Source organism: Chelonia mydas, chromosome 10 (genome assembly GCF_015237465.2).
Source record: "Chelonia mydas isolate rCheMyd1 chromosome 10, rCheMyd1.pri.v2, whole genome shotgun sequence".
Taxonomy (NCBI): domain Eukaryota; kingdom Metazoa; phylum Chordata; order Testudines; family Cheloniidae; genus Chelonia; species Chelonia mydas.
Window position 1 is genome coordinate 70347996 of NC_051250.2, and position 14120 is coordinate 70362115.

The 14120-nt window shown below is 43.9% G+C and overlaps 1 protein-coding gene across 1 annotated transcript in view; it reads right to left on the bottom strand.

Moving 5' to 3' along the window:
* Positions 1–14120, bottom strand: part of AGBL1 (AGBL carboxypeptidase 1) — a 354668-nt gene that overhangs the window by 176170 nt on the left and 164378 nt on the right. The window lies entirely within an intron of this gene.

The window sequence follows — 14120 nt, forward strand, 5'->3', positions numbered from 1 at the left end:
AAAACCTAAGTAAGGACTTCACGGTTTGGACCAAAGAGACTTTTACCTTAGCTCAGTCAAACTTTCCTCTCTGGTTCTGTTTCACTGGCTAATAAATTGTGCTAGACGTTTAATTGCATGGAGGGGAATTTGCATATTTTAGTGCAATTATGCAGATCTGAGTGATCTCCTTTATAATGACTTTGTTTTAGTTCCAAGCATCCTCACTCTACACAAAGGCTTCACTCTAACTGAGACTGCAATTCGCAAATTGTGATGCATCGATAAAGTTTAGGCCCTCCATTAGATCTGCATTCATGATAAGACCTACCATATTCAAATCAACCGCATCTACTGTAGAAGACATACTGTTAGCTTAGTAAATGAGAGCTGGAGTGTGCTTGAAGGTATGTATTCTAAACATCACATGGAATTTCAGCCACACAACTCCGTCTGACTTTAACAGGAGATACCATGTTCCACCATTTCTCCCACTACACCGAATGTTCCAGCCCTCTAACAACACAGCATGTAGAAACACACTACCGTCATGTGTGTATCAATGAGATTTCATAATTCACAGGCAAGACTTTAACCAGTTAGGCTGCGTTGCACACACCTTCAGCACCATCAGTGCTTTATAGAAAATGTTTGGAGGGAAGAGACTCCAAAGTCTATTCAGAGCCTTTGGAGAAGAGCTGAAGCAATGGGAGTCTGACAGGAGGAAAGGGGGAGTAGAAATAGTAGAATCCACAGAGCGTGTTATATTTTATACACACACACACACACACACATATATATGTATATATACACACAATGTAGAAAAACAAGGCTCTGATGCCATCTTGGGGTTTCTGGTGACATCACAACATCCATTCCAGTTTTGCTGTTGTTGTCACCTGAATTCCCCTTTCCCTTTAATTCACAGTTCCCTTGCTACTCATTCTGCAATTTGTAAAACATTTGCAATAGCTAACACCCTGGAAGCCAGAATTTGCTGGTGTGACAACTGCTGCTGAAAAACTTCTAGCTCAAAACTTGGCAATCCAGTATAATGTTTATTAGTGGCCCTTCACATAAAGTTAACCCAAGCCTCACCCTTCCTCATTTTTTTGACAGTGGCAACTCTGCTAAGAGTAACAACCATATTTGCCCCCTGGGTGTTTAATGTATTGCTAGCAGGCTACCTCTGAAGAGTGATATCACCATACAAAAGTCACCAGTTGCACTGGGTGGCACTCACTCCATTTGCAGGTGACCATGAAGAAATAAGATCCAGATTCTTCCTTGAGTGTCATGTCCTCCCATGGACCATACAAAGAAAATAACAGAATGCCACTAGCCATCACCTTCAGCCCCCAACTAAAACCTCTCCAACGCATCATCAAGGATCTACAACCTATCCTGAAGGATGACCCATCACTCTCACAGATCTTGGGAGACAGACCAGTCCTTGCTTACAGACAGCCCCCCAACCTGAAGCAAATACTCACTAGCAACCACACACCACACTACAGAACCACTAACCCAGGAACCTATCCTTGCAACAAAGCCATTGCCAACTGTGTCCACATATCTATTCAGGGGACACCATCACAGGGCCTAATCACATCAGCCACACTATCAGAGGCTCGTTCACCTGCACATCTACCAATGTGATATATGTCATCATGTGCCAGCAATGCCCCTCTGCCATGTACATTGGCCAAACTGGACAGTCTCTACGTAAAAGAATAAATGGACACAAATCAGACGTCAAGAATTATAACATTCAAAAACCAGTAGGAGAACACTTCAATCTCTTTGGTCACTCGATTACAGACCTAAAAGTTGCAATTCTTCAACAAAAAAACTTCAAAAACAGACTCCAACAAGAGACTGCTGAATTGGAATTAATTTGCAAACTGGATACAATTAATTTAGGCTTGAATAAAGACTGGGAGTGGATGGGTCATTACACAAAGTAAAACTATTCCCACCCCCACCCCCACCCCCCGCTGTTCCTCAGACGTTCTTGTCAACTGCTGGAAATGGCCCACCTTGATTATCACTACAAAAGGTTCCCCCTGCCCCCTGCTCTCCTGCTGGTAATAGCTCACCTTACCTGATCACTCTCCTTACAGTGTGTATGATAACACCCATTGTTTCATGTTCTCTGTGTATATAAATCTCCACACTGTATTTTGCACTGAATGCATCCGATGGAGTGAGCTGTAGCTCACGAAAGCTTATGCTCAAATAAACTTATGAGTCTCTAAGGTGCCACAAGTCCTCCTTTTCTTTTTGCAGATACAGACTAACACGGCTGCTACTCTGAATTAAGTCAATGAGTAGAACTGATTAAAAAAAATAGAATTTCCATCCCATTGGAAACAGCAATATTTTGGACATTTATTTTTATTCCAAATCAACATGAAAATCAAAATATCAATTATTTTCACAGAATAAACATTTCCAAAAGAAATTGAATTTAGAAATATTGAAATATATGGTTTCGAAATTTTCAGGCTAAGCAAAATGTTTCAGTGTCTCCAAAGAGAAACCTTTCATTTCAGGTTGTGTCAACAATAATCTGTGTTTGCCTGAGCTGCCATGGTCTCTTCCTCTAGCCAAGCCACCATGGTGTGTGAAGGGAGTCCCATGACCACAGTGCATCATGGGAGATGAAGTCCAACCAGGGCAGCCCAGCTCATAAAGAACAAGGGGAGCATGATACAATTGAACTACTACTTCCAGGAGGCACAGAAGCGGCTCAAGCAGATGCAGAGATTAATGTCAAACCACCTCTACACTAATTTTGTTTCAATTTTTCTGTCGGAAAACATTCTGCAAAATTGACATTTTTCTTACAAAATATTTCAATTAAATGGAAATCACATTTTCTATTGAAAAAAAAACCATTTCTATGAAAAACTCCCAACCACTTCTATCAATGGGAGTGGCTCGCCAAATCCAAGGAGAGAATGTAACAAAAAACCACAGAATTTAGTAGCTCTTGCCATGGAGTCTGGTCCCATTGTGCCTCAGAGTACACAGGGCCTTGCTTGTAATATGTCGCTTAAGCTGTTTGATTGAGTGGAGCAGACTTTGTATATTTCAGTGCAAATATGCAGCTCTGAGCTAACCCTCCTGCAGTGAATTCATTTTAGTTCAGAACATCCTTACATCCTTGCGAAGGTTTCACTCTCACCAAGATTGCAACTCACAAATTGTGTTGCACTGATACAAGTCAGGGCTTTTCTTAGATCTGAGCTCAGGATTATCTGAGCTCACCATATTTACATCCCTCCTGGTGAATGCTTATTATTATCTCATTAAATTTAGTACAACTGCTTTAAAGAAAAATCCAGAAGGCCTTGTTCAGTACAATTGTTCTCAATGGATAGTGTGCATCTCCATGGTAGTTAGTTACAAAGTGATGGTTATGCCATGAGTGTGTAAAACAACACATGGCCAACCAATAAGGGCCTGTGCATGGGGACAGGAGTGGGAAAGTGGAATTCAGTCTCCTCTTTTCAATCATTACCATCTTTGCTCTTTTAATCCATCTTTAAATATTAGCACTATTGCCTGTCAGTCCATATTCACTGCCTTTGGGTTGCTGCAAAACTTTAATTAAATTATGAAAGTTTGATTCTTTTTTTCCATTAAAGCCCGTTTACTTCAGTGACTGCTTCATGCCATCCCTCTTCCCTATTTTCTTCCTTTCTTCTCTCCCACTCCTACTACCGATGACATTTGCAGATAAGGGCTTTGTCCCTTATGCTAGGCAGCCAAGGGTGAAGGTAAAATATTAAGCTGATCTCAAGTACTGATAACAAATAAAAGGAGTGGGAAGCCAAGACTGGCTTTTGTGTATTTGCCAGGATTCAATGAAATTCACTTCTCAGATCAAAGGTGTTCATTACCTTGCATCTCCACGCTACTAGATTTGCTGTAAATGCTTTGTGTCTTCTTTCCTTAGCAAGAGTCCTTGTCACCTTAGCTAGGACTAGCTGGAACTCAACGGAAACAATGAAAGCATTTGCCTCTGAAAGATTTCCAACATAAAAAAAAAAGTCTGCTCTATGTGTCTTTGTACAGGTTAGCTGTAATTCAGCTATTTGTTAGAGTTTCAATCAGTGTGTTTACCAAGGATTTAATGCATGTGTTATCCATACATTAAATCCTTGGTAAACACACTTTTGTTGTTCACAAACCTGATGCTGTGCATTGGCTTTAGATCCATGTTCTTTTAGCTCTTCTAGGTTTAAACACTGGGGAATCTCTATGGTCTAGAGCGAGCCATTGGATAAGGGGAAGTGCGTAGCTACCAGAAGACGCTGTGGGAAAGAAGACAGTCTCAGAGGCACCATTTCTCCTTTGCTCCCCTTGTGATAATTGTGTGCTCATGCCACTGGTGAAGAAAAAAAACACTCCCCCCCAATGTACTATGAGGCTGTAAGAGGAGAAGGGGTATCTAATGTGACTCATGAGAAAGCACAGGTGAAAACTTATACAACAGAGGATATGGAGGCATTTGAAAACAAGAGATCCTCTGTTCCTACTATGGAGGATGTGAATGGATATTAAGGCATTAAATGTGAATGGATATAAGGCATAACGCAAAGGTGTTTGCACAATGACACATGACATGAGAAAGTTTCCAGTAGCCACAACTTCCTATGAAGACAATCACTTGTGCTCTCTCAGATATGCTTTGCCCCAACGTAGTGCTGAGTTAGCTCTTGCCTCCGTGATAAATAAGAAAAGGGCAGGTGCTATGGGAAAAGGTAGATCTGAACAAGTTAATTCTCCATCCTCACAACACACCAATCACAGGGTCTGCTGTTAGGCAGCGGCTCCAGATTTTGTTCCTGAGGCATCCCAGAAATATTCGAGTAGATGAGCAGCCAGAAAAATGAAACCAGGGAATAAGAAGTGACATGGCCGCAGGTGCTAAACCTACTCATGCTGAGCTCAAGAGCAGCAAGTTCTGAGGAATCAGGTCCTACCCGCGGGCCATAAAGACCCTACCTTCTTGGTAATACATTTAGAAAACAACATGGCCCTACCATGGCTGGATACATAGTATGCAGATGGGCAATCACAGAAACCAAAGTATCATCAAGCCTTCTTCTACAGACCCCATATGCAGAGGTACTTAATGTCTGCTGTACTGGTTTAAACCATCTTTCTCTTTAAGAAAGCCATTAAGCACCTTGGCTTCTAACTGCAGTGGATTCTGACTGTATGGAGAGGACTGATGGGGAGATTCACTTGATGATTACCTATTTTGTTCATTCCCTCTGGGGCACCCAGCATTGGCCACTGTCAGAACACAGGATACTGGGCTAGATGGACCTTTGGTCTGACCCAGTATAGCCGTTCTTATGAAAGACAGAGAGATACACAGTCTCCACTCCAAAACTCACTGAAGTCTTTCCACTGACTCCAATGGGCCTTTGGATCAGGCCTATTGATAGAAAAGGAGAGACAGAGAAAGAAATGGAGAAGGAGAGAGGTAAAGAGAAAGGAAGAGAGGAAAGAAAAAATACAGAGAGAGTGAGATACAAATAGAGACACGAAGGAAAGAGACACACGGGGATAAACAAAAATTGAAAGAGATTAAATGGGTGAGAGAGGAAGAAATGGAGAGGGAGAGAGAAACAAGTCACTTTTTAAAGAGAAAATGTTACTGCAATTTCAAGATAAAATGACCCAAAATCTCCTGTCCATTACAGATAACTGGAAAGACAGGGCCCACTATATCGAGTGAATGATGTCAGGACCGATAATAACAACACCTGGGGCACAGTGAGCTATAAAATCTAAAGGGACACATTGTGTTTGATATTTAGAAAGCAGCATCACCATTCACTGCACATCCAAATAACAGAAGGCAGTACTGATACAGGGTAAGAATATCTATAAAGGGAAGTAGATATACTTAAAAAGCAGGATGCCTTTGACCAGCATGGGACAGTCTCAACCAGGCACAGCATCTTGGGCTTTATAAATAACTACTGCCAAGAAGGAAGGATAAAAAGAGAATCTGCATTATGGTGGTTTGGTGTTGTTGCTCTGAATGTTCAGAACAGGGAAAATAGGAACCCATCATTTTGCTTGACAGATTTTTGTGTTGTGTTTCCAGTGAGACAGATCCCAAGAAATCAGAGGAAAGGGGCATCTCCAGTAAGACTATTGCTCATGATCATGAGGACTATGTTAGAAGGACATGGATTTTCTCTAGCTCTAATTCCCAGTCCTCCCTTTAAGTCTCCACACTAGGAACAGCCCAACTGTCTTCAACATTTGTGCATCCGCATTGTGATGCTGTGTCACTGCAACGATGCTGTGTCATGGTGGTGCAATGAGATGTCACTTAGCACCATGCAACATCCCCAAGTAACTTCAGGGCTCTTTCATTAACCTGCAAGACTGGAAGTGGGAGCGGGCTGAGGAAACCAGGACAAATCCTCACATTTCAGGATGGCTGGCATACAAAGGTGTTCAGGTGCTGTGACCCTGCACAGAGATGCAGAGCTATTCTGTTGACACCCAGGCAGCCCAAGTGCGTGGATCCTATTAACTCCAACCTAAGAATACAAAAGCGTTTCTCTGAAGCAGAAGGAACTGGGGACGGAGGAAAAACTGTAGGAACACCCAGGCTCAGGAAGAAGATTACATGGAGTTTTATGTTTGCTGTTAAGTTAACAATAAAGACAAATAACAGCCAGGAACTGAGTTTGGACCAGATCACATGTGTTTATGCTGAGTTAGAAGCAGGGTAGGGACAGCACACCCTTCCATTCTCTAGGACTATGTCTCCACCGCAATAAAAAACAGTGGCTGGCCCACACCAGCTGACTCAGGCTCACCGGGGGAGTGGGGGGGGGTCAAGCTGTGGGGCTGTTTAATTGCAGTGTAAACATCCAGGCTTAGACTGCAGCCCGGGCTCAAGGACTCTGCAAACTGGGAGGGCCCCAGAGATAGGAATGTCTACACTGCAATTAAACAGCCCTGCAGCCCAAGCCCCCTGAGTCTGAGTCAGCTGGCCTGGGCCATTCATGAGTGTCTAATTGCAGTGTAGACATACCCTCAGAGGGCTGTTATATGTGCATCTGAGCACTCACACAGAGCAGGGGAAGTGATTAATTACACAACTCACCTTGATCTTTGTGCCTTTAATGCACAGAATAGCGAGGAAAAAACAAATGTTTATACTGAAAGTAATTTAGTGCAGAACAATATGTGGTTATTAGTTATTTGGATGTGTTTTGGTAGGTCCAGAATGGGGTGACAACTGATTGGACGTGTTTTGAGTTTCCTGTGTCCCATGAATGTGAGGAGGGAACCTTTCGGATCAAAGACTTGACAACCTGATCTGGGTGTTCCTTCTGTGCTCTGGGCCATCACTGTGTAAACTGCATTATTTCTTTCCATAGGGGAAACCATCCTTCCAGCCAGTAGGTGGACTGATTACAGCCCCTTATGGAACCCATCAGTGCTGCTCCTGGGCTAGTGAGGGGGGTTCGCTGGAGTGAGCCGTGGGGTGATCCCACTCCAGTTAGTCCAAGGAGCATAGAAGATGAAGCTCTCAGTTTGCCAAGGGATATCAATGCATTAGATTGTATGAAATGAAACACAGATGAAAAGCCTCAGGGCATGAATGGAGACACTGCTGAACGAATCCCTTCCATTCACCATTATTGCAGCTAGCAATTCACCAGTAACAATTCGCTTTCCTTCCAACACGAAGGAACTTGAATAATAAAATGTCCACACATAATCATGGCAAAAAGAAGCCAGTTGGCTAGTCATTTCAGCACTGCTAAAGCAGCAGGGAAATGCACTGCAGAGACAGATAGAGGTGTGTTGTGCGGTGTCACGGCGGATAATAGAGAGGCAGCTAATCATGATTCTGTAAGGATGATTCATTACTCACTCAGGACAAATAACCAGCACAGTGTGGGCTCAGAGTACTGCCTAGAAACATAGCTGCCAAAATAGACATTGTGCTTAAAAGACATAAGGAGAAGTGGAATATGAGAGTCGCCATACTGCAACAGACCAGTGGACCACAACAAGTCCAGAATTCTATTTCTTACAATGGGCAATGAAAGATGTTTCACAGAAAGGCATAACCCCTCTTTCTCACACCCTATCATGCACCTGATAGACCCATGCAGATGGAAAGAAGACCTTTTCCTGACCTGGCCTGGTGTTCAGTTGTACCATGAAGCTCCAGGATTGACAGCCTTTCTCATTTTATCCTAGCTTGAGAAAGCACCCAGGTTATTCTGGAGGCAAGCTGGACCCTCAGAGTATGGCTCCCATCCTGTCTTCAGTTTGCATTGGCTTTAATAGGGCTGGCATGGCAGCACGTAGTGTGATGTCCAATTAGTGCCAACTGAGAGGAGGAGTCAGAAAGTTGGATAACCTTTACTTATGAAATACAACAGGAACCTTAGGAAGGTCGGGCATTTTCTTGTTTCTTTCTGTTTTCAGCATTACATTTTCTTGGGGAAATCAGCGAATACCAGTGCTGAAAAAGGTGACGGATTTCAGCACTCCTAGCTTAGGCAGCCACTGTACCAGATTCCCCCATACAGCTAAATTAACACACCTCCCAGCTGACCCTCCCCACCCTTTTCTATGTTATTGCTTAGAATCCTGCACAGTTCTAACCAATGCACCTCAGTCCTTACCTGCAGGATCTCCTGTTATTCTAAACTGCTTCTCTCCCTATAAGTGCACTAATGTATCTCAATCCTCACTTGCAGTTACCCTGTTCTTCCACTCCTGGGAGCTCTACCTACAGCTCTGCAATGTCCCTTAAACCGACTTGCAGCATACCCTGCTGTCAGGCCTGCTTTTATAATGATCAACAATCATACTGACTTTCATAGTTGTTTAGGGACTAGGACTAACAATAAGGAAATAGGTGATGAAACCAAAGGCTGGAAAGCAAATGTAACTTCTCAATAGGCATCAGTATTCTCTAGTTTCTCTGCTGGCAACCATCAAGAGTCTAAGAGGAAACCTCAGTTTATCTTAGTTACAATGGACAGCTAAGGGATTCACACAGAGTGCAGAGTGGATGTTGCTTCTTGGCTGGTTATGAGACTGACCTCCTGTTGCCATGCTGGTTTACTGCTAGGCCTTTAGGATGAAGATTTTCTGTGCTCCCTTCTCATCGATATTACATGACACGTGAACAAATCTGTACTTATCTTCCTGAATGGCAATTGTGCCATCTGGCTGCCAACCGTTTAATGATGCCATTGAAGGTCTCCTTCCCAGTTGGGGTGGCAGCGGCAGGACGATTTTACCCTTTCGGCACACACTAATGAATTCATGATGCATAATGCTTCCTCTTGGGCAAATGCTTTTCTAAAGCATCACTCTGCTAGCTTCCACTTGCCTCCTTACAACTAAGCACTGCTACTAATTAGCTTAATGAGCTTTCAGTGTTTCTTCTTCTACATCTGACTGATTTTGTCACAATGGACAATCCTTTCTTCTTAAGATAAATGATAGAGAATCTGTGCTCCTTCAGCTTGGTGCATGTAATAGTGTCACTGTCCTTGTTCAGCTCCCTCTATTATGAACCCTCCTTTGGACTTGATGGACACATTTCATTAAGTCAGATTTTGTTACAAACCAGTTAGGGACACAGAATGAGATCTGCTTCACCCCCAGCTAATATGAGCAAGGTAATAATCAAATGAGGCAACAGTACAGATGATCAGCTAAAAAGGCGAGTTGACAGTATTAATACAGACTGGTAATGTTACATCATAGTCCCACACAAATGTTGTCACAAGATTTGTCCATCAAACTCACATTTATTTGAGTGAATAATGGACAACAGCCTTGAGCATTAAACACTGTCGGCTGATTCACTCATTGGGCTCAGCACCTTGGGCAAAGAATTTGCAAATCATTACCAAATCCAAGTGGTAAGGTGTTATATCCACTGAGCACTCACTTTACATGGGGAATACAAGGTGTAGGATAATGACGAAACAAGTTCCATACATGCATCTCTTGTACTTCCCATGCAGCTGAACTGCTACACAAAAAACCCCACTGATAATAACTGGACATTGCACCTCTCTATTGCCTCTCCTTTCAGGGTCGCAAAGTGCTTATTGTATCATGCCTGAAAAAGCCTTACAACAAAATGTTTGATGAAAACTGCTTTTTGATGGAAAACTAGATTTGTGAAAAAACACATTTTTTCATAAGAAGTGTCTGCTTTCTGCTGAAATTTCTGACTTTTAACTGCAAATCAAACACCTGCAAGCCAAAATAATTTTTAATTTTTGGCCAACCCCTTCCCCACCCCAGTAATTTTTTTTCTCAGTTGAAACAAACAAACAAAAAAACTGATTTGGAAATGCTGCCATGGTGCATCACGGGAGTTGTGATTAAGGTTAAGGCTTCATGCTCCAATTTTCTCTGAGCTGAGTCCCTGACTGGGCTACATTTGCCATGATGCATCACACAGTCAGGGACTCCTGTGATCACGGCTCATCAGGAGAGCATATTGTGGTGCATCATCACAGATGTAGTCTGGTTCAGGAGCCCGACCCGCAGAGAAGAATGGAGGGCATGAGGCATCCAAACTACAACTCCCATGAGGCACTATGGTAGCATTTCTGAATAGAAATTTTTGGGTTTAAACCAAATGTTTTCAGCTGAAAGTTTTCAATTGTTCACTGAAAAGTTAAAATTTTCCAGGAAAAAAAACCCCGAAACATGTTCCAACCAGCTCTACTCATAACCCTTATGGAATATGTAGTACAGTTGTAGCCGAGTTGGTCCCAGGATATTAGAGAGACAAGGTGGGTGAGGTAATATCTTTTATTGGACCAACTTCTGCTGGTGAGAGAGATAAGCTTTCAAGCCACACAGAGCTCTTCCTCTTGACCTCGAAAGCTTGTCTCTCTCACCAAGAGAAGTTGGTCCAATAAAAGATATTACCTCACCCAACTTGTCTCTCTAACCCCCATGGAAGACAGGCAAGCAAATCCCAGTTTTACAGAAGGTTGTAGTGAGAGATGAAATGACACACCCAGGGTTCAAAAGTCAGCCAGTCATAAAACTAGGAGCAGAACCTAAGACCAGGGAGCACAGAGTTGTACAGGTTCAACCCAGATTGTGTTTTTAAACAGATTTACTTAAATCTGTGCAAACTCCTGTGTGGATGTTCTTAAATGGATTTATACCTGATTTATATCCATTTATCTTAAAATGATTCCTAACAGGCTTAAGCTAAATTGTCCATACATAGGGTTGTACCAATTTAACTGAGTTGATTTAAAAACCTGTTGGTTAAATCAATTTAATTTCTGTGTGTAGATAAATCCTAAGGATTGCGATTCCTAGACCCCTAATTTAAATCCTAGTCCACACTAAATAACAAAGAAGAGCAAAGCAGTCCATCAAAGGTGAACAAGCAAAGGTATAAAGGAGATCAAAGGAACAGGGCTACACTCTGAAGTCATGTAAAAAAAAAAAAGAGGATTTGATGACAGCTCTGCTGGGATCTCCTTGTTTCACTTGACCAAAAATTTCAAACCAGCCAAGAAGCCCCAGAGGCATGACTCCCTCTGGAGTACCTGATCATTAATCCTCCTTGGGGAGTTTCATAGGTCACTGGAAGGAAAACAAAGCTCTCTCGGCAGCTACTGGGAACCACAAAGCTCAATCTCAGACCTCTAAAGATGTGCTACCACTAAACCACAGGGCCAGAATATCCCAAAATATACCTAGGTCAACACCAGTCAGAACCTGTCCTTGGCTCAACAGTGATGGGTGCGACACTGCACAGAACACAACAATGAGAAATATGCAAGAACCAACTCCTTCATGGGCCTCTTCTGGGATGAGCTAAGCGTGACCTAGCATCTTTTTGTCCTATCTCTAATTTCCATGATCCAGTAGAGGCTAAGCATATCACCACCAGGGGAGAAAGTAGCACAGAGGACTTACCGGTACAGGGGGCCCGGCTCCAGGCCCCCCAGAAGGTGCTGGGCCTCAAGAGGAAGGGGTGGGGCCGGGGGTCAGCCTCCCCCAGCCAGCCCATCCACGTTGCCTGGCCCATGCCACCCAGGGCTCGGGTGGTGATTTAAAAGGGCCTGGGGCAGCTCCCCCTTTTACACACACACCCCCAGCAGGGCCGACGACAGCGGGGGGAAGGGCAAAAGGGGTAGTGACGTTAAAGAGCTGCCGTGGCAGCACTTTACCATCGGCTGCGTACAGGCCGGTACCAGCAGCCGCTTCTTACCAGTACGCCATACCAGCCCACTCTCACTCCTGACCACCACCCAATAGAAGAGCGCAGATTGAAAACCTGCAGTTCTCAATAGGTGCCCCAAGGGTCTGCACTGCAACCTGACTGAAAGTGTCAGTGAGTTACGAGAGATGCCATCCCACAACAGAGCAGGGCAGTGAACTGGGACTGAAAACAGTAAACAGAGCATGATAAAAGGGGGAGCAGAGAGAGATCAGGAAGGCGGAGGAGACAGAAGTGGGAGAAGCTAAAGTCACCACTTGTCAACTGGGTAAGTCCAGTCATGCATTGTGATAACTTTATCAGTAGTATCACTCTAAGTCATCCAGTTCATCCCCCGTTCTCAAAACTTTTGTTGGAAACTACTCTGGATTAGGTAGCAGAGTAGAAATGACCTAACACAGGGAGAGCCAACCTTTGTCCAGCCCAGGGGTACATTGTCAACGTGCAAGCCAGATGATGCTCTGGAACATTGCATGCTGGGATGAGAAAGTTACTCACCTTGTGCAGTAATGTAGGTTATTGAAGATGTGTGTTCCTGTGGGTGCTCCACTTCAGGTGTTCGTGCGCCCCTGCGCTCATACTCAGAGACTTTTGGTAGCAGTGCCCGGTTGAGTCACACTTGCATAGTCCTCATCTCATGCTGCTTCAGGCAGTTAACTGATGCTGTGCGACCAACGCCCCCTATGTTCCTTCTCTACTGCAGAGACTGAGTAAGAAACTCTGCAGTAGAGGGGAGGAGGGAGAGTAGTGGAGCACCCACATGGACACACATCTCAAAGAACCTACGTTACTGCACAAGCTAAGTAACTTTCTCATCTTCTTTGAGTGCTGTCCCTGTGAGTGCTCCACTTTAGGTAACTTCAGAGCAGTGGCCAACAGGCTGTGTTGTCCATAAGGATTTGAATGGCCTTGTTTTTGATGAGTGGTAGGAAGTGGGAGCAGGTGTTGCGGATAGCTTGTAGTTCTAATAGATTTATATGTAGAAGAGATTCTGCAGGAGACCAGCAGCCCTGAATAGAATGTGGATGCATGTGTGCTCCCCCATCCCAAGAGTGAGGTATCTGTGGTGATCGTTAGTGTCAGCATCTTCTGAAGGAAGGGCACCCCCATGCATACGTTGGCTGGTTGTGTCCACCAGAGTAGGGGGTCCTTTACTTTGTCCGGCATCGTAAGATGCTTGTTTATGCTGTGTCCGTGTGGGACATAATTCATACAGAGCCATCCTTGCAGGCAACGCATGTTTAATCTGGTGTGTCTGACAAGCAAAGGTTGTGGCTGCCAAGTGATCAAGAAGCTGTAGGCAAGTCCTGGCAGATACCTGTGGACTGTTTTGTGCTGTGGATAGGAGGCTGGTGAGAGTGAGAAACCGTTGCCTTGGTAGAGAAGCTACAGCCTCGGTAGCATTGAGATGGGCCCCAATGAACTCCGACTCCTGCACTGGCATTAGGGTGGACTTTTCAGTAGTTATTTGGAGGCTCAAACTCGTGAAGAGGGTTACCGTCTATTCGGTGGCTTGTATTGCTGCCTGCCGTGTTGACACTTTTAGCAGGCAGTCATCCAAGTACGGGAATATCATAATTGCGTTTCTGTTCAGGTATGCTGCCTGTACCACAGCCAGTACCTTCGAAAACATTTGAGGGGCAGTAGATAGGCCAAAGGGAAGGACCTTGTATTGGAAGTGGTCCTGTCCGACGGTAAAACAGAGAAATCTGCGATGAGAGGGATGTATTGTTACATGGAAATATGCAACCCGGAGGTCGAGGGCCGAGAACCAATCCCCTCTTTCTAGAGCTGGGATTATGGTGCCTAGTGTGACCATCTTGAATCGCTGTGTTTTGACAAACTTGTTGAGTTG